This window comes from Catharus ustulatus, chromosome 4, assembly GCF_009819885.2.
Source record: "Catharus ustulatus isolate bCatUst1 chromosome 4, bCatUst1.pri.v2, whole genome shotgun sequence".
Lineage (NCBI taxonomy): Eukaryota > Metazoa > Chordata > Aves > Passeriformes > Turdidae > Catharus > Catharus ustulatus.
This window is the reverse complement of record NC_046224.1, coordinates 64,423,786-64,445,238: the sequence shown is the minus strand read 5'-3', so window position 1 is coordinate 64,445,238 and position 21,453 is coordinate 64,423,786. Positions and strand designations below refer to the sequence as shown.

Genomic DNA, 21,453 nt, shown 5'->3' with positions numbered 1-21,453 from the left:
CCAAATGTAAGCAGCAGCTTGGCCTGCTGGAATCACAAGGGAAGAACAGCTTTTTTTTTTTTTTTTAATTCCAGTCAGCATTACCACTTCTTGAGATGTCACGCTGTTTGTTGCACACATCAGGTGTGAGGAAAGAACTTACATCATGAGTACACATAACATCACATGAGAAATGTGTATCATGACATGCACTTTTATATAGTGTGTGTCTGCTTGAACATCTCTCTTTGATTTAGTGTGCCAGCAAGTATTCACTGGTGAGCAGAAGCTTAATACATCTTGCTGGAACAAAGCCTGTACATTTGCTTATAACAGGCCAGGTAAAAATTGGTGGATGTAGGATTTTCTGTGAGGCCAGGATTTCAGTTATTAGCTTCCCTTCTGTGCCCTGGAGAAAGTGTGTGGTGTTTTGAGAGAAGCCACAGAGAAGACATTAAGCTGCTCTCTGACATTGAAGCCACCATTGAACTTTGGATCTCCACTGCATGGATGTGTGTTCTGCCTCTTCTATCTCTTACAGTTTTGTTGGGTTTTCAAACACGAGGAAACCTCCTTATTCTCCAAAACCAGTTACCCAATGTAAAACTTTTTACTTCATTTTGCAAAACACTAAAGCAAAGGTAGACATTTACAGACAACCCCAATAACTACCCTAATAACATGAGCTGCCAGTCCCACCTGTGAACATCCAGCCTTGCCCCTGTGTGTGTACCCTGGAGTGCAGCTGCTGGAGCTCTTCTCCATGGTTGCAGCAAAGGCAAAACCATGGAACACAGGAGTAGTTCCTGGGTTCTCTGCTGAAAGGGAGAATTGAAAGGGGTATTTATACTGGGGTAGGATCCAAAAGCCCAGTAAGACTGTAACTGGTGTGCCAGTCTGTGCTGACATGGCACACCCCATCTTGCTGAACTGGAGGGGCAGTTGTGGTTGCAGCTGGTGCTCCTTGGGAAATTCAGAAAGCCCAGCCTTGGGCTCAGAAAGGGCTCCCACAGGGGGCCTGGTCCCAGCATTGGGAGGTAAACAGTAGACTCAGGGAATCGTGGATTATGCTGAATTGGAAGGGACCCACAAGGATCATTGAGTCCAACTCCTGGCCCTGCACAGACACCCCAACAATCCCACCCTGTGCATCCCTGAGAGAGTTCTCCAAACACTCCTGGAGCTCTGGCTGCCTTGGGGCTGTGACCATTCCCTGGGGAGCCTGTTCAGTGCCTAACACCCTGTGGGGGAAGAACCTTTCCCTGATATCCAGCCTGTGCTTCTCCTGACCCAGCTCCAGCCATTCCTTGGTCCCAGAGAGCAGAGATCAGAGTTGTCCTTCAGGAGGAAGCTGCAGACTGCAGTGAGGACCCCCGCTAATTCCATTTTCTCCAGCTGAACTGACCAAGAGCCCTCAGCCACTCCTCATATGGGCCCTCCAGATCCTTCACCATCCTTGTGTCCCTCCTTTGGATGCTCTCTAAGAACTTCAGGTCTTTTTTATTCTGGTGGCCAAAACTGCCCAGCCCTAAGAGTGGCACGCTAATCTTGAATGGCAGGAACATTAACAAAACATTTTAAAGGTATATTGGCATTGCTCTGATCCATGTGACTCATGAATGGTTATCCATGGAGGCATCCAGGTATTAACTTCCATTATAAAAACTGGGAGATGAGAGCCTGGAAAAATGTCTGTGAGGATCTGGGATTCAGCGACATGCATGCTCAGATTTCCCCCAAAAATCAGCACCAGCACTGCTTAACAAAGCAAGACAAAGGTATCAAAGATCCTAGCCAAAATATCCACTGGTTTCCAAAGAAATCTGTGTTCCTAAATCACATGGACACTTTCAATTGTTAATTGTACAGTTAAAAGTAATGAGCACCAGCCATGCTACATTTGATGGTATAAAGACTTGTTTGGTTATGGGATACAGTTCTTGCCTAGTCTCCAACGCAAATCAAAACCCAACAAGGAACCAGGTTAAGAGACAGTTGCAAATGAGATCCCTCATGTGTCATGTTCATGTTCCAGAGGTTCTTGCTCTGGGTTTTCCCTGTCCAGCTTGCTTATAGAAATGTAAACAAAAATATTTTTATCCTCAAGTGGCCCAAGTGAGATTTTATAAAGCAAACAAAGTGTGTTAAGGTTTCTCATTCAGCTGAAAGTGAACAGCAGTTTACACATTAATATCTGGTGTTAATTAACGCTTGGAAGAGAGTGAGAAACACTTGATGCACTTTGAAGTAGCACAAATAAAAAGTACCACTCTTAGTTGGTTCTTAATGTAAACATCTAAACTGCAAATAAAATTGTACCTGATACAGTAAATTGGCATTTCATTTTTGTCAAAAAAAGGCAGTTTAACCCTTCCTTTACACAGTAAGACAGGTCCTTTGAACATCTCACTTGAGACAAAATTGTTAAAACACACTTCACAGCACTCAGGGATCTCGAGGTTTCAGTCCAGTCTCAGACTTCATGGTCCTTCCCAAGCAGATTATTCCTGTGTGTGGAAGCATACACTCTTCTGCTGGCTTCAGCCTGGACTTGGTACTGTGTTTCTCACATCTGGTAAAAAACTACACTGCAAGCTTGACAAATGATAGTGTAATAGTGAGTATTTGAAAATCAGATGGGGAATCCCACAGGTCCTATTTTTATTTAGGCTTGGCTTGCTGACTCATTCCAGTGACCTCCGCTGAGGTTTGGCATAGGATACTCATGGTTGCAACATACTTTTTTCCTCCTTTTTATTCAACTTTTTCCTCCTAAGTTTCAGCATGGCCACAACTTCGGTTGTATTTTCTTTTTCTCTCCTCTTTTTTGCTTTTTACCATGGATAGAATAAGATGATTGATGACCCAGGATTCAATTATTTACCTTTTTTCTTGCATCTTAGCAAAACTTAGAGTCTGAGTTTGGAAGTTCAAATGGACAAATATGTTTTCATTCCATTCCCCTTTGCAATTCATCTTTTCCAAAATTTAGTAAGTTATAACTGTAGCACAAAGAACCTTATAAAAATATTACATCCATCACATTATACTAACTGGCAGAAAAAAAGAAAAAATTATTCACAATTTTTTTTTAAACTTGAGCAAAATTATTATTATTATTAGGAAAGCCTTCCTCAGAAAACTTCCACAAAAAAGTTTTTCCCACTAAAGCAAAGAAAATGATATTTTACTGTCTAGAATATGGCAGCATATCCCCTGCTGCAGCTCTTCCCAAATTTCCAGTGGAGGAGCTACATTCCCATGGTATGGGTGAGTGTGTGGGTGCACACCCCAAACCAGCCATCGCTCACGTACAGCTGCCAAAGGCCCACGACATTGGTGCAGCTCACCCTGCCTGCAGCCGGGACACGAGAGTGCCTTGGCCACAGGTGAGCCCAGCCAGGTGTGGTGTTTTGCCCAGCCTTGCTCCCACCTGCAGCATGTGGTACATCCCACAGGGCATTCCCACCACAGGCAGGTAGGTGCACTTCTCCCCAAAGCGCATTCAAAGTCGTTTGATCACTGTTCGAGTCTGGGGACATCAGAACCCTTTATTTTTGAGGCAGGTGGGCTCACCTCAGGGCGGATGGGCTGCAGTGGCAGGAGCCAGGCTGTGGCCGCCTTCCCAGCCTTCCCCCAGTTCTCCTGTCTAAGGCCTCTCCAAACTGATTTACGGCTCCCTCCGAGTGCCTGGGATGGAATTAGAGCGCCTTGTATTACACGGTGCCTTCCGTGTTATTCTTGCTGCATGGCACAGATTTACGACGGCTTTTAAGCCAGGCAGCACGTAAAGAAATATGATCTTAACAAAATATAGAAAGGACCAAAGGAGGTCAAAGTGTGGGAGCTGAACACTATATAGTGATCCAGGATTTCCTTTTATTTACTGCTCACACCTTTTCAGTCTCTAGTGGATTTGGGCTGTCTCAGGCAGCCCTACCCCGCATAGTCCTCTGAGCCCAGAGACTTTGCCATCAGCGGATGTCTTTCATTACGATTTAGCACATGTAGGAAATCCCAAAATGCTGCTGGTGAATTAAATGTATTTTAGACACACAGCATCAGGGTAGGTAGGAACCCCACGTTCATCTGGGCAGGCTTTTTGTGTGCTGACATCTCTTGCTGTGGCAGCAGCTGAGGGTTTTCCAGGTTTGTGGTGTCCTGCAGAGCTCCTCTGTTTCCAGTGCTGAAGGAGAATAATTTGTGATAGTCTTTCACAGAGACACGGAGCAAAAGCTGTGCCCAATTCCATGGCTGGGACTGTGGGAAAAGGAAAGCCATGCTGTAAGCAGTTCTACTTCATAGCTTTATTCACAGATACTCACCAGTTATTCCTAAACTGTAGTGCATAAGAAAAACCGAGGCCTTGCCCTTAGCCTGCAGATGGATAATGTGAGACCTGCAGCAGGTACAAGGTGTCTCAAGCACAAGGGCAGAGCTGCAAGAAGTCACCTGCAGGACCATGGCCTGCCTTAAATGCTGCCTCAAACTGCAACATGAAACAGCTGGCAAGGGGAGGGAAGCTGTAATTACAGCCAACGAGTGACTTCTGAGCCAGTGACTAATACTGAGAGCCTGGTCTTGTACCAGAAGTGAAGAACAGGGGCCTTTTCTCTCTTGGGTGAGCATTGTAATTGCCTCCAGCTGCAGAATCATTCTGTCCATTGATAAAAGAAGGTCTGGTGTGCTCTCTTCCATTCAGATTTGTTATCATTATTTCTCCATCTGAGGTAAGGAATTTATCTCTCTTCTAGCCTAGGGCTGTAGTGAGGTTCCCATGGTGTGAGGATTTTGTTGAGTTTGTTCAGGAGGGATGCTGGTGATCTGTTTCTTTTTGGAAGGCATACAACAGTTTGCATAGTAGTTCACCTGCTCTTCTAAACTTGCAGAGCAACATTCTCTCCAGTTCTCCAGCTGCTTGCTGCTGCTCACACTGTAAGCCCTTTCTAGAGCAAGGAGAGTTGAACCAGGCTGGTGCCCACATGTTCTTTGGGAATTTCACAGGCTACGAGTCTGCATCTGAAGCACCTTTGTTTTTAGAAGCCTGGGCTCTTGTGAGGTGTAAGGCAGACATCAGCACTGACAGTCACCACAAAACTGCCTCCTCTTAACCCATTTCTCAGGTGACTCACATTTTAAAAGTAAGCAGCACCCCTTTAGTCTGCAACACAGAACATGGTTAAAACAAATAAACTCGTTGCTAGAAATAGTTTGCAGGAGGTTTGGTGCTTTGTTAGTCACCCACTGCTGTTGCCATTTCCCAGGTGCAGTTCCTCAGAGCCTGGGCTTTGCCTGAGAAGCTCTCAGCTATGGGTGTTCTCCTGAGTTTCCAGGTTTCCTCCAAAGTGCCATCCCAAATAGGGTGAGTGATGTCACTTTGCTAAAAGGGGAGATGTGTGTCAGATCCCACTGACCTTGGGATTCCCGTGTTCCCCAGCTCTCTATTTTTGAACTGGTTACTCTATTTCTCATGTTTATATCATCACAGTATGTTCTATTTATCATGACATCAAAACCAATACCTCTTTCAAGCACTAAGACCACTGCACATGTTTAAGTGTAACATCTAAATCAGTCAGTTCTTGTGTATTTTGGTTAAGCTGTATCACTGATAATTTGACATATGGCATGACCTGGTACAATATGAACATGGTGCCTCCTTTTTTCCTCACTGTAGTTTTGATGTCTTGCCTCGACTCCTTTGAGCTGGGGGGCCAAAAGTGGGCATTAAATTACAGGTTCATCCTAAAAAGTCCTGAGTAGCTGTGACCTGATCAATATCTTCATGCAGATACTGGAATAAAAGGATAAAAAACAATCTAAAATTCACCTTCAATATACAGAATAATTTCTTTCCGTACCAAAACAAGTCCAGAAACAGAGATTAACTTTCCTATTGTAGGGTTCTTATACAAAAATGAGAAAAAAAAGAAGTAAAGCAGTGCGAAATGAGTTCAAATCATGTAAGAAATCCCAATATTCGAAGCATAGTAAAATTCTGTAAAAGACAAAATTTAATGGACATTCTGAGGAGAAAATTCTACCTGTCTCTTCTTACATTCCTTCTGGTTGAATGATAGAGTTGGTGTACTAAAATATTTATTTGTTTATCTATTTTAAGTTTGCATTGCCTAGCCTACAGAAGTTCCTGGAGGCAGAGTGAGGCCTGGATGTGCGCTGATGAGTTGGTGTTTGCAATTAATGCCCTGAATGCTGAACTGTGTCTAAAGCAAATTTTTAGTGGGCTAAAGGTGCTGCCAGTCAAGATAAGAATGAAACCCTTATGATGATACTTGTCCATACTCTCCTAAAGGAGAAGGGAATCCCGAGAACAGAAAATTAGAAGCAGAAGGAAGGGAGGACACAGGGAATGATTCAACAGGTGATGGAAATTCAACTGAGATTGCATATGTGCAACATGATCAGGTTGGAAAAATAATTAGTTGAGCTGGGAGCAAAATGAACCTCTACTGGAAGAAGCTGGCTTAGTCAGGAGATAGAAATCTGATGCTAGAGAGAGTCTGAAGCTGAGCCTAAGCAATCTGATTTGAGTTTTTTAAAATACAAATCCCTCCTGCTCAGTGGGACATCTCCTAGTGGACAGAGTATGCATTGGCTTAACTACACTTGAATTGGTCTTCAGAGTGAGAGTTTGTCTTAAGCAGTATCTGAACTCTTGAGAGTGTGAGATTCTGCAAACCAAGCAGAAGGATCTCCTGCAATTCAATATTCAGCAGCTGTCAAAGCTTTTCAGTTCCTCCTGTGAAAGAGGCAGTCATGGAAAAACAGTCAGGGGAAAAGAGGTTTCAGAAACACTGTTACTGACTTGCAGGTGTAAACATCCAGAGGAGATGGAGGTTCAGGGGAACTAGCAAGGAGGGCTTGGGAGAGACACGGAGAAGCTGCTCAGAAGATGATGTTTCAGCACTGCCAGGACTGTCAGTGTGTCTATTAAAGATGGCAAGACTGAAAAATTAAATATTAGATTAATATAATATATCAAGCTGAAATCAAATCAAATCAATCTGATGAGAAGCTGAAGAATGATCAGGCTGAGACATCTACAACCACCGCAGGGATGGATGGATGGATGGATGGATGGATGGATGGATGGATGGATGGATGGATGGATGTGGAAGTGTTCTATCTACAGATGCATCCCAACTACAAAACAAACACTTCAGCTTCCAGACATTGGGAATCTGGGGTAGACTTGTCTGAATCTGAATCTGCCAGACTTGTCTGAAAATCTGGGAGATGCACGTGAAGCTCCCTGTCAAAAGGTAGAAACTGAGGCATCTAAAATAGGAGAAAATTCTGTTTAAGAAAGTCCCTAAAGAAGCAGTATAAATTATGAAAAACAGCATTGAAACGTTAACTTACAAACCCCAGTATGATTCTGCCTTAACGTCTTCCTTCCTCCTTTCCTACTTATTTAACAAGTTTTCCATGTACAATAGTGCCTTTATACAAAGTTTCAATTCTTTTGCAGCCAGTGTTACTGACTTAATATAAAGCTGCTCTTTGAAAGAAGTTACTTTCCCTTTCAGCACTTCTAAATATCTCTGTTTCGACTTCATGCTTCTTTCCCCCCAAAATCTGAGTTCCAAAACTACTTCCTTCTGTCCCCAGTGGAGGCTTATTTGTATTGGCTTTGATGTGAGCAGTTTAGCTGCTTGGTTTAATTTTAACCTTTCAGGGGAAGGGTTTATTCAAAATTAATTACACAGCATGAAATCTTAAAAGGCACAGTGAGATGCTCATGGAAAAAAATGCATAATGGGTCTGGTTGGGGGAAAATGGAACTGATGGTACAGAACTGATGTTCTCCTTGTCTAAAAAAGGAAAGTACAGGTGATATCTTTGTCAGTCTCCCCAGTGGAAATAACAGGCAAGATTTTAAAAGCTGATTAACTACTGCAGCTAAAGAAACTGACCTCTGACAGTCACACAAAACTTTAAAAATACCAAAGTAGTCTTAAACAAGAGCTGGATGATTTCTAGAAATATTAACATTATCATCAGGTGGCTTCCCAAGAATTTATTACAGGTGATAGAGACTTGAGAAGATAAAACCTCTTGGGGAGCTACAGTGTCTGGGCAAATTAGGAAGCCCAGCTGTAATGTTCAGAAATATGAGATGGATAGGTAAAGCCGCTGGCCAGCTGGCTGCCACTGATCAGAAATGTTCTAAGCAGCAAGGAATTACAAAATAACTCAACTGCTTTGGCTCATACCAACAGAGAGAAACTGCAGCAGTAAGGAAGTTGCAAAATTAAATTAAAAGCTGTCAAGATTCCTTGACATGGAGACATGGATTGATCCAGTATTTCAAATTTTCTTTTACTTTGGATACAGGTGTCAGTGCTTATAGACCCCAAAATTACTGCCATAAGAGTGGAAGGCCATTACTATAAAAGTGTAAATTTTCTAGGGACACAGCATCAGTCAAGACTGAAGAATGATGTTGCTGCTCTTGCTTTGGGAGCAAGAAACTACAATACACCTCAAAAATAAAGAGTTGGAGTGGGGATAGGAAAGATGGAAGCAATTGCTTTACTTCAGAATAGCTAAAAAAGGCAAATATTAGCTGTAGAGGAAAATGTCTTATTTCAGCATATAAGCAAAAGCCTTCCTTGAAGTTATAATCCCTGCCTTGCTACCAGCCAGATGTCTCCATAAAGGAAAATTCACCAACTCTTCAAGTACCACAGGTATATGAAAAGCCACTAATTTTATACTGGCTGATTAATTCAAAATCATTCCACAAAGTCACTGTAATTTAACTCATGAGTGCTCTAAAATAGCTGGGATGAGTAGGAGTACCAGTGCCAGATAAAACCCAGGAAGAAGGATGGAGACATTGAGTTTCTGTGCTTACGAAATCCAGCCCCAGCCCACCAGGTGGTGGCAAGAGAAGCTTCTGGGGTTGGTCACCATGTACTTAATCTCCCTTATACAGTGCAGAGCAACAGTGATGATGTTTTAAGTTTCACTGGAGGCACTTTTGGAGAAAAACCACATTGGGCCTGAATATAACAATGAAAAACAGGACAGTGTCTCTATGGGTCACAAGAACATGTGGGAGAAAGTACAATTTATTGAACTGCTATAATATGTAGATTTTTCCTGGGAAGGCTGCAAAGATACGTACAATGCGAACAATAAGGACAGTATAATTGATTTTCTTAATAGACGACATAAAGCCACAAAAGACAGGCAACCCCAAAAGACTGATTTAGTGCAAGGAGGGAGATTTGACAGCCTGTGCAGGAAGGAGGAGTCTCTCAAATTGTGGTGGGGTTTTTTTGTGAAAAGCTGTGCATGGAGGAGGTTCTCAGAAGTGGCTGAATGGAAGTATTTGGAAATCTCTCTGTGAGGTGATGCCCCTTTGACCTGAGTGCACAAGGAAAAACCTGTGGAGTAGGCATCTGACTGGAGGGCTGCGTCCTCTGGTCCCTGTAGTGTTTTCAGATGTGGGTGAGGTATCATCATTGCTGTGTCTTTCAGTAGGATGTGTCTGTGCTCTACCCACCCTGCAGGGTTTGGGGCTGCTGGTGACAGGAAGCTCAAACCCTTCTGGATTCACACCACCTCATTTTACACCCCTAAAAAACCCCAAAATATTCTTGAGCTGCAAGGATTTCTCAGTGTTACCTTGCCAGTAACACACAAGGTGCATCCTCATTGACTTAAACTCGTGCTCCAACCAGTGTAAATATTTGTTCATCTAGAGTCCTTTCAGAGCTGTGTTACAGCTTTACCTGTGATTCTCGTTTGGCAGCACTGCAGTTTGTATCTGCAGTAACATCTGAACTCCTTGTTTTCCTGGAACATCTGTTTTGAGCTGGAGAGGAGGGCAAGAGAAGAACGCATTACTGTGCAGCTAGAACACACTTCTGGCTCTGAATGTCAGAGAAATGACAGTCCTCTGCCAGCCCATGGCCTCTGGACCGTGGGGCATGGCTTTATCACATACAGCAGTCAGCTACAAATTAATAGAGAAAAGAATACTTTTTGTCCTGTGGAGCACATTAGCCACAGAATTACGCCATTATTTCTTTCTTCAACTGCTTTTCTGGTTCAGTTCCAGTTCAGCTCTGCCTCAGCAGAATCCCAGCCAAGCTGAATATGAATTTCAGCTGAACCAGAATCTCTGCTGGTTCAATGTTCCTTTCTTGTTGTGATACACAAATTAACTAGGAACCAGAATGCAATTAAGATTGATGAGTACAAGGATTATATTTGTGCTCTCACAGTTGTATCTGTTCCGGCTTCTAAGTCTTCCTGTCTATAGCAGCAAGAATGAGGGATGAGCAGAATGTGTATTCTGTGTCAGCAAGTTACAACAACAGAAAGAGAGCAAACAACCCCTGCAAACATCTTCTACAAATCTAGGAAATGGATATTACCCATACCAGAAGCCTTGTGTAGAGACAAATAGGAGTAGACACGATGAACTTTGGGTGTTTTAAAGCCAAAATGCTACAATCTGACTGAAATTCTGTGACTCGAATCTTCCTCTACCAAGGACAGGATTCATTTTGAAAATCTAACATGAGCTGAACCCCAATTTCAATATACAAAAAGTGAATTTAGTTTTTCAACCACCATCGTGTCATACCAATAAAACTGGGAATAAATTATCAATTACTAAATTACATATTAACATATCTTTTGAACAGGAAGTGGTCAACTTATGTTTTCCCAAGTGTTGTTATACACCTTTACAGCACCAGACTATATATAATTTGAACACTGTATTTCTAAATGAAATCATTTTGGAGTTTTCACATTTTATGTGGCTTTTTTCCTGCAAGAGAAAATGAACTGTAATGCTGATTTCCTCTCAGCTCTCTCAGTTTTTCATACACATACACACACACACACACACATATGCCTGTACATATGCACTGTGTGTAGTGTTAGTTCTAGGTATGTTAATGCAATGCTTAAGTCAATAACAGCCTATTTTAGTAAATTTGACCACCAAGTCTACGTTAGGAATCTCTTCCCTGTAACTTGGCTTCACATTTAACATTACCTGCAAAGCTAGTAAATAAATTCTGACAAAATCCTGTGGTGCAAAGGTGGGGATTTTTACTACTGCTATTAATGTATTCTTTGGAAACAAGGCAAAAGGAATTCACTTCAGTCAATCTGTACTACAGGAGTTACAGCACAGAGAGATTTGGGCCCACATTCTCCCCCTCTCTCCCACCTCTTGGACCTTGAAACCTTTCTGCATGTAGCAATGCAGCAAACATCGTGATTCTGTGCTGCTGTCTGCCTTCTGGGTCACCTGTGCCTGGACACAGCCAGCACGTGGCTGGATGAGAACCAGGCAGCCAACAGTGCCACAGTGTTCCTGGTGTAAATCCTCACACAGAGTATCGCTGCTCCTTGGGGAGGACGGCAGAGTATTTTGGACTTGGGTAAATTACAACCGTGAACTTTGCATGTGCCAACTAAAACAGCACAAAAATATAAAATTCCCCCCCACACCCAGCAGTGGCGAGGCTTTTACCAGAGCAAACGCAGCCATCCAACTATAAATAGCAACTTCCCTAAAATTAGATGGAGCTGGCAGGCTCTGGGCCATGAATGGGAGCACTGTTAATATGCTCATCAGGTACTGGAAGGGCTCCAAATCTGACAAGGCCTGCTACGGCACAGACGTTCTGTGCCTGGAAAAATGAGCAGGAACGGCTGAATGAATGGGGCCAGGGATGTTTTCCTTACTGGATAATAATGTCACAGACTGCCTGACGATGCTGGTTACATTTAAAGGAGTACTGCAAGTAAGGATATTTCTCCATAGTTCTTACTGCTTTGCTTGTGCTAACAGAAAATGCTGTTCAATCTGGTGAATAAGGAAAGGTGGGAAATCATTTAGGGGGACATTAATACCGAGATACTCAGTAAAGTTAAACCAAGCTGGTAATTGTAAATTTTAGTGTGTAGCTGCATTTGGCTGTTTTCATTTGGAAATGGCTAGGGCTTCTCTGCACTCCTCCATGGTGATTTTCTGAATAGTGAATAAAAATATGAGTAGATGGTACACCAGGCACTTGGTACTAATTGGCTGTTCCTCTGCTATGGAAACATCAAAAATGCTGTTTGGCTTTCTGCAGTTCAAAACAAGCCCCATAGCATAGAAGGTGCCATTGTGGTCCCAAAATGGCAGAGAAACTTCAACTGCACAGATGATGTATGCTGACCTTTTCTCCAGCATAGCACCATTGAAATCCAATCACTTCTGCACCTGCCATCAATCAGCCCACACTTCCATATATAGCCTTTTTTTCCCCCTAAAAAAATTAAGTTACCTCATGCAAAGGCACCTTGAGGGCACGTTGCATTTCCACAAGGGAAGTCAGAGCACAGCAGCTGATGAATTGTGAATTTACACCGAGCTTATTGTACAGTGTCTCTCCCATGTTGATAAACCATTAGTTCACTTCAGTTTAATTCATTTTGAGCGTGAATTAAGGTAATTATGGCCAGCTGACTCCTAAATGAGTGTCCATAGAGAAATTATATATGCTTGAGTTATACTCACTTTAAATTCACATCTTTTTTTGTTAATGCACATTGACATCTGTGCAGGACAAACCATTGGGTGTCTTGGGCTTGTGCCAGAGCACCTTGAAGGTAAGGACAGAGATTTTGAACTAGTCTCAACAGAGAGCAGAAAAATCCAATTCTCAGAGGCTACTAGATGAAAAATATAGCAACAATTTTTTATTATTGCATAGAAAATATATAAATGACTCAAGATTTTTTGACATAACTATGATAATTTACTGGGTTTTATGAGAAACATTAAAATTAAACAGCATAGCACTGTTTCTATGCCCTTCATCACTTGTTGACCATAAGGTAACCCCAAATTTACCCCACTATGCCCCAGTTAATGTGATCATTTAAATGGGCTAAAGTATTATCACAGCTTCTTTTTTTTTTTTTTTTCCCTGAAATCATGTCTGTATTGACTTGTTTATAATGTACAGAATTCTTTGAGTCATACATAGCTTCATTTTCACTCTGGCTTCAGGAAATAAGTGTGAGTTACTCAAACTCCAGTTGGAAAATAATGATGCCATTGCTCCAGTCCTGCAGCTTTGCCACTGTCCCATTAACAGGCTATAATGGTGGTCTGAAGGCCTGACACAGCTGTAATGAAAAGTAGGTTTAACCACAGCTTCCAGACAATGGTTTTTTGCTTAGGAGAAATTTTGTGTAAACCAGCACTTTGAAGTTTAATCCTAAGGGGTTTAAAACAAGACTGTTTTTATTCCATTAGGGGATTTAATATTTGGGTTAACCACTTGATTAGCAAGGTTATGACCTTTGTTTATGGAATAGCTGCTGTATTTTTAGCCCAACGGGAAGGAAAGCTTTGATGTCCAGAGTGCTGATAGGGAAGTATGTATTTTCACTGGGGAAACGTTCTGTGTCAGCGAGGAGCAGGAATGAAGTCTAATGAGGACTCAAATGGGTTTCTTGAATAATTGTGTGTGCATGGCGGGGGAAAAACAACCAAAGTGACAAACTTACCAAAAGCTTTCTACATGAAGATATAAAACCTGTTAGGATATTGCTGTAATTCTTTTGGAAGACTGTGCACACACTTCTTAAAAATAGTGATAAACGTGAAGAAAAGTTTCATAAAGAGAATTACCCTGGGTTCTGAACTGAGATTTCAGTAGAAAAGGTAATTAAACATAAGCTGACAAAGCAACTAACGAAAGTTCAGGCTCCACAGTTCCAGTTAACTCCATAATTCCTTTTCCCCTCACATTTCCAGTCCTGTCCCTTCCCACCAAGCCGGACAGCTGCCACTAGAGGTCAGGTGTTTATCGCTCTCCTCTCTGCCATCACCTCTCGAGCTGCTTGGTTAGAAATGAACCTGCCTGGAGACAAATCAGAAATCAGAGTAAGGATGGTTTGCGAATTTACACATTTATGTGCTCTTCACAAATCAGAACATTTAAAATCTAGCTACATTTTGGTGTGAGAAATCTGCAGTACAAAGATGGGATTTCCCAACAGGCAAAGAAAACGTTCATTGATTCAGGTGCTGCACCAAAACCGATAGACAAGCTATCAGTAATGGTAATGAAAATAATGGTTTGGTTCACTGCATGTAGGTTTTGAATGGTATAGGGCAGGTTTTACTGTAATTTTTACCAGTAATGATTATTCTCCTCACTCAAATAGTGTTTGCCTGACCAATTATTTGGTCTCTGCAAAAGTGACTGCCAGCTGGACAGGCAGCATGTGCATGGGGGCAAATCAGCTACTTTGCCCCAAAAAGAAGGATGCTGGAGAATGTTCAGTCTAGGGCTGAAAATAAAGGACATAGCACTAAAAGAACTGGGGGAGAGGATGTGGCCAGCTGAAGTTCCCATCGCACAAAATGCTTGAGAAATCAGGTTTTGCTTGTTTCCTGGCACACATGCAATGTGTGTATGGCTAGGAATAGTTCTATTAATTTTTCCAACTTGCTCTCAAGCTCTTTAGTAACTACACAGTCAATATCACTGCATTGTGTAAAAATACAAATGAAAAATTGCATTGGGTTGGGTCTTTCCCAGTGAATGCAGTGTATAGTCATACAAACTAACACAAGTAGAGCAATCATTCCAGGTCCAAATGTAGGCCCATTTCATCAATACTTATGTATTTTATGGAGGATCATGATGATTTTTTGAGCAAGAGCCTAAGAAACAAGAGCCTAATTAAAAACAAGAACTTAATTGCTTAAAATGAGGTGTTATTTAAATTAACTAAGCCAGCACAGGGGGTGACATCAGAGAACCCCACTTAAGTTATTGCCTCCCAACTCCACATCTCCATAGGGAGACACATTAAATGAGTTTATGGGGATGGATACACAGGCCAAAGGCATGTGCAAGGATATTCAGCAAGCAGCAGTTACAGTCTCCTGAAAACACAGATTCAGAAACTCCAGCTCATTCATGGTGCTTCTGAAAGGCCCAAATCCAGCTCAGCACAAGGAATTAAACCTCCCCCTAATCCTTCTCTTTCACAAAGGTGTTCCCATGACACCCCCCTGTTCCACAGATCCAAGCAAGACCAGCTATTTTGCTTTCTGTAGAAAAGATAAAAAATCATCCGCTATCCTTCCGTTCTTAAATAAAACATTTGGGTTCAGACCTCTGTCAGAAACCATTCAGTAGGAAAGAAAGAGCTCTAGGCTATATGGAGGCAGCCCTGATCAGCCCCAAGCATCACTGCCATTCCAGCACTTTAAACTTCTGGTTTTGTGAGCTTTTCACTCAAGACATCTCCACAGGAAAATCTGGAGAGTGTCCAACTTCACTTTTCAAGGTATTTCACCTGACATGCAGAATGTCTTGTGTAAACCACACTGAGATGATCTTCAAAGCCTGTTCCTTACTTCACTGCCTCTTTGAGTGCAGCAAATTCCCTTACAGGGATTTCTGTGGTGGTGACAACAATCATTAAATATGTCCCAGAGCACAGTCTTTTATTCACTGGCATCAGTATGTTTTCAAAATATTTTCCAGGTGTGTTTGAAATAACTAATTTGAGTTTGTTATTTAATTTGTAGCTCCATGCCAAGTTGCAGGGGACTTTCAGTGCAGTAGACTTAGAACCATGACAGGGTGACAGGTGGTATAAAATTTCATCACTGAAAAACTCAAAGCACATCAATTCCAATTTTTTTGAGAGATTTAACTTTATGAACAATTGGAAAAACAAAATAATCTAAGAGTAAAAAGCTTGAAGTACCAGTCATACACATTAGGAATAAGGAAGAAATATGTTTATTTCAGTTTGGAAGGGTGGACTTTGGGGTTTTTTGGTAGTAGAAGTAAGTCTTTTTATCTTTGTTCAAAGGGTGAGCGGCTACTGCTCCAAGCAGCAATATGAAAAAGTTTACAAATCATTTGTCTCAGGTTTGTTTTCTATTCTCTCCACTTTGTTTTTACACAATGCAATCACGGGTATAGAAGTCCACGGTTACTCAATGTCCATTTACTCCAGGCAAATATTTTTGTTATGATAAAAACATTATTTTAGAGGATGGCACAATGATTGTGTTACTATTTTAAACCAGCTGCTGGTAATACGAAACTACTCCCAGAGTACTTTAAACGGCTACTCTATGGTTTGCTAAAACTGGATTTAGGTTTATTGAGTGGCTTTGATGACTACATTGCTCAGATCCTGTTGTGCCTTGTATTTTGTCTGCTCAGAAGAGGGACTACAGCTTTTCTTTTCAACCAGAGGGAAATTTAAACAGCAAATATTTAATTTGTAGGCTTAAATAGTTTCCAGGGGGGTATTCTTTGCCATTTGTAGAGACAAAGTTTTATAAGGATTTTAAAATATAGTTTATGGGAAATGACCTCTTTGTGTTCTTGTAATGCCATAAGATAAATGCAAAGAGAAATATTTTTAAATGAGAGAGGACTGGTTCTAGCAAGCAAATGTGAAAATAAATTCAATAAGTGGGCATTCATCCTTATTTTGCAGAGAAGTCATGTATGTATCTTGAGCGTTAAAAGGTCAATCTAAAAGATCACTTGTTATATCCAATTTCCACTAATTTGAGGGCAAAAGATCTGCACTCATGGTTGCAGCTTTTTTCTGCACAGCTGAATTCTTAATGAATCTGATGACTCTACAGGGCCTGCACAGTTCTGCATGGAGACCGGCAAGGTTTCTGTGCCTGCTGACAAATAGGAAAAATAACTTTGTTAACACTGAGTGACTGTACTTGGTAAAGCTAAGCCACTGGTGGTGGTTATGAGTCCTTTCTTTTCTGAAAAACAGTGCTTTTTCAATCCATTTAATGCTCTGAGGGTTAGCATGCAGCAAGGTGTTCTCTGCTGCTGCCTTCATCTCTCTGTAAGTTCTGGCCCAGGTGTTTGGAGCACACCAAATTTTGCACATTGTGCATCCATCTACCCCTGACAAAGGGAAAACATGACTGGCTGCTTTGTTGGCCATTTCTACATTTCGTGGTGATACAAGAGGAAAGCAAGAATGCAATTTTGCTGTTTTGTTAGGGTTTTATGAAATAACTTTCTGGCTGTGTGTCTCTTCTACCCCAGTGACTCTGGCAAGGCAAAAATAACCACATTATTCTCTCACAGCATCCCTCAAAAATAGGTAAAACCTGCTTAGAAGGTGTGGGGTAGACAGGGTGCAGGGTACTGATAGAGACAAGAGGGTGGAAATGTCAATAGCCATCCTGCCTCCCAGCTCCACTCAGAGTTCTTCACTGTCAAAAAAGTTAAATTTGAAAGCCTCCATTTCTTTCCTCCTCAATGTTTCTGCATCTGGCACATCTCAGCAGTCCATTATTTTCCTTTTTTAATACCAGCTTCCCAATCCTGAGCCTCAGTCTGAGCACTACCCATAAAAACTGATGAAGGTGCCAAGTCCAGCACAGCATTTACAGAATGGCGATGCCACATCAGGCTTTCATTGTGACCTTTGTTGTGACCCGCGTGTCCTCAGGCTCTCCCTGGGAGTTTGCTGCTGCTGTAGCACAGGCTGCTCTGGAAGGAGCTGCCCCTTTTTTTGCTGCAGAGCACTTTGCTCTCCATGAGGAGCGAAAAATAACAGCAGTGGGTTCCAGTATGCACGGCATGAAGGATGTTGCTGCCAAGAACAAAGGCTTGATCCTCGTGTTCCACAAAAAGAACGGCTCAGTATACTTAGCGCATTGCTCCAAGTGATTAATTCAGGGAATAAAGGTGGAGGTTTTTTCCTGAGGCACATGAATATTTTTTAAAGTACAACTTCATTGTCTTGGGGCAGCAAAGCCTTAAAATTGAATAACCTAATTTCTACTAGTCCTATCATGACTTATGATGAGGAATGGAAAAACAATATAAAATAGTAGGCTACTGTATCAAACATATTTGTTCAATAATCTCTTTGATATCCAGGAGCTTATCAGAAACCTTGTATCAGGTACAGACTGCGCTGGGTACAACCTGCTGTTCTGGCTGGAGCAGTGTCCAGATCAGCTATCCAAATTCAGAAAATTGCACGTATTGCAGGAAGCATTAGGTATTTTCATACATTTGTATCATCAATCTTTTCTTTTAATATGGGGTTTGTTCCTTCACTCCAAAGTAACTCTACTTAGAGGCTATTTAGTGAAGAGCTTTGCTGGATTGAGGCCAACTGGAAACTATTTATCTCTGTTTACAGAAGAGAAAAGCAGGGCCACCAGATTAGCAACCAAATTTAAAACTGACTTCAAAGTACATTCTCCGGTAGCACAATACACATCTTTCAAATTTATGGACATGAGTGGATATCTGAGAAAAACATGAAATCATTTATCCAAAGACAGCCTGACTTTCACGAATCATGGGTACAAATAAAATGTGCATACCCTCCAGAAGCAAACGCTGTAGCCACGTCTCAAAGGTAATTCAAATCTGACTAGATTAATTTAACATCTGTTAGTTGCATTTCTAAATCAAAGCATCATTAGTGTAATATACATACCAGCTGTAAAGTTTTTATTTCTGGAGTGAAAAACTAATGTAAGAGCTAGAGACAGAAAAAACAACAAAAAATGGTTGGTTGTTCCATTTGAGCTCTCCAAGGATTTACAGAGTTTAGGGAGTAAAAATTCAGCATTGTGTTTTATTTTTAATCAGAGATTCACTGGGTCTGTATTAAGTACATTTTGATACCAGAATTCCACTCTGATTTTTTGAATGTCTAGTTCACTTTTATTTATAAATAATAATAAAAAGCAATAGTATATAATAGTAATAATATAGTAATAAATAATATCTTTCTGCATATAGTTCATGGGATTGATAGTGGGGTAATGACTGACTTGAGTCTTTTCTCTAAGAGCAAATGAAAGTTGCTAAAATGCCTTAGGATCTTTAGCTATGTATAGGCAAACAGTACTTTACAAAGTCGAGAAAAATGGTAAGATTTAGCACCAAATAACTGAATAGTCAGGTAAACAAGAGCAAGAATTTAGGTTAAAAGTAGTCAAAGAGGAGTTGGCCAATTGGAAAAACAATGTCTGCAAAAGAAATAGGGCTTGAAGGACTGATACAAAGAGAGCAGGCAAGGACAGTGTATGCTTGTGAAGAGGGACAATGACCCCATCAAGGGGCTTGAATATGGGGGAAAGAAAAGAGAAATAAAACTAATACTGGTGCAGTGGGAAACCAAACAACCCACCATGTATTTCAACCACTCTTTGATCTGTTTTTTAATATCCAAAGAAAGTGGACATGGCTTTACCACCTTCTTCCAAGGTGGTGTTTAACAAACAAGTGAACTGATGTAACACCTTACAGCAGCAAGGGGAGCCTGAAAGAAGGGGTAGGAGGAGGGAATGTGGTTTTCCATGTACAGCAGTGCAATATTAATATCATCCCAAAAGACTCCTCTGCTGCCAGAACACCATGAAGTGCAGTTGTGTGGCACCTGTGACACCTGGCTTTGAGGATTTCTTCCTGACTCAGTTTCCAATCTGCCCTTGATAAGAAAATGAAAGACACTTTTTCACTTTGTGTTCTAATTAGAGTTTTGCTGGGTCAAAAAAGAAAAAAAAGGGGGGAGGGTTTGTTTTTACTTACAGCTGGTGCTGAAGCACATAGGTAATAGCTAATCTAACTGTAAAATCTGAGTGGAGAGACAGCTCCTGTAATTGCAGTGCCGAGTAATTAGGTGATGTCAGCACGCTCACACCCTCGGTCCGTCTAACCTCACTTACCCCGTGATAGCATAACAGTGCCTTGCCTTCCCTGCTCGGAGTGCCACAGGACCTCGCTCTGTGCAGGGCATCTGAGGCTTTCTGCGTGTGTCCAGTGATATGTGGGACAGTGACAGGGCACTTCACCTTCTGCACGGCTCCAAAGGGCAAACTCCCAGAATGTAAACACGAGTGAGATGTACAGGGCAGGTATATTGACAAGATCTTTTTTCTTTCCAGATTAAATAGAAATTAATTGGAGGTATACTGCAAGATCAGAAACATTTGAAAATCCCGGCCTGGACATTAAACAAACATTTTTAATGCTGAACCCCAGGATAAACAGCAAATATTTTGTGTTCTCTAACAAATATTTGCAGAGTTGCACACAGACGAATTAGGTAATCAGGGCAACTGCTGTCAGGTAGCAACTCAAAATGGGTGCAAAACTCTAATTAACCATTTTTGTATGATGCTTCTTGTTCTCAGAGGCTCCTGGAATGGCATCAGTGATCTACCTGTCGTGTTGTCAGCATTTCCCAGTGGCTTGGGAATTTTTGGGGTCTCTAGTTACAGCTGTAGAAAGGGCAAAGCCCAGTGTGTGTGCACCCAGAGAGACAGGCAGCTGGCAAGAGACCAGCTTTGATGTATTTGGTGCTCTACATTCAAACCTCATGGATTTTGTTTGCCAGTTTCTAGAGCTAAATGTACCTCAAGACATAAACAGGAGGTAAAAAGGGAGAAAGGAAGAGAATTATATTGAGATTTACAAAAGATAGTAACAATTTAATTTTTTTAAATGGGGGAACACCCGTGAAATAATTCAATTAAAAACTAAACATCTGATAACACCAGTGCACAGAAAAGCAGACTTCACCGGCTGCTCCTTAGAGAAGTTCTTTTAAACCACATATCCAGATTTTCCTTCTGGCTCTTGCTGCATTTGGAGTGAATGAAATTATACGAGAAAAGACAGTTTCTTCACATTTTTGCTTTTTTTAACTGGAAAGACATTATCTCAGGGATTATTAGGAGAAAAAACTGTTTGGAAAATATGCTGAATGTTGCAAATGTATAGCTTAGAAAACACGTTGGATTTTCATTTAGTTCTGAACACAATTTCTATTTCTTGCAGGTTCAGCATCAAATTGTTTCCACAAGGTCATGAGGTTTTCAGAAGCAAATGGAGCATTTCAGGCTCAGTTTCACTAAAGAGAGATGGGTCTTGCTACACAAGGATCTGTCATGTGTAATTTTGTTTACTTGGGTTTGTTTGCTAACCTCCAGCTTCAATGAGTCATGGTATTTTTACTACCATGCTGTCCATTCCATAGGCTTTAACACACTCCTCCACTTAATTATTAACAAAGTCCAAAGGTATCCACCCCTCTCCCACACAGATCTTCCAGCTAAACACAGCTTTGAAACCTCTTCTTATTTAAAATTGTTCTTTACGGTTTGGATAAATACAGTGTTAGCAGTTGATGCTTTCATGTTGCTGCAATGACGTCCTTCCCCACGAAGGCTCCTGCTGCTGCTTACATTCCTTACGTCCAAACAAGCCCCACTTGCACTCCAACTGATATCCTCCGGCTTTGCTGCTCATGATCCAGCTGAAAATTACCTCCTTTCCCAGGGTTCCCTGTAGCCACTGAAAAAAGCCCTTCCCTCTATTTCCTTATCCCTCAGGGTCCCTGCCACAGGCACCTTTTCCATGTCCTTGGTCAGGCTGG

The 21,453-nt window shown here is 41.4% G+C and overlaps 1 protein-coding gene across 3 annotated transcripts in view; it reads left to right on the top strand.

The window, feature by feature from the left end:
* Nucleotides 1-5,243: 5,243 nt before the first annotated feature.
* PPARA (peroxisome proliferator activated receptor alpha) overlaps nucleotides 5,244-21,453 on the top strand; it is a 55,960-nt gene continuing 39,750 nt past the window's right edge. For 2 of the 3 annotated variants that reach the window (XM_033057130.1, XM_033057129.1), the window contains exon 1: nucleotides 5,244-5,341. The gene's annotated coding sequence lies outside the window, so the exon portion shown is untranslated. Of the gene's footprint in view, nucleotides 5,342-20,855; nucleotides 20,970-21,453 lie in introns of all 3 variants that reach the window. The other variant, XM_033057128.1, reaches the window with a different exon arrangement.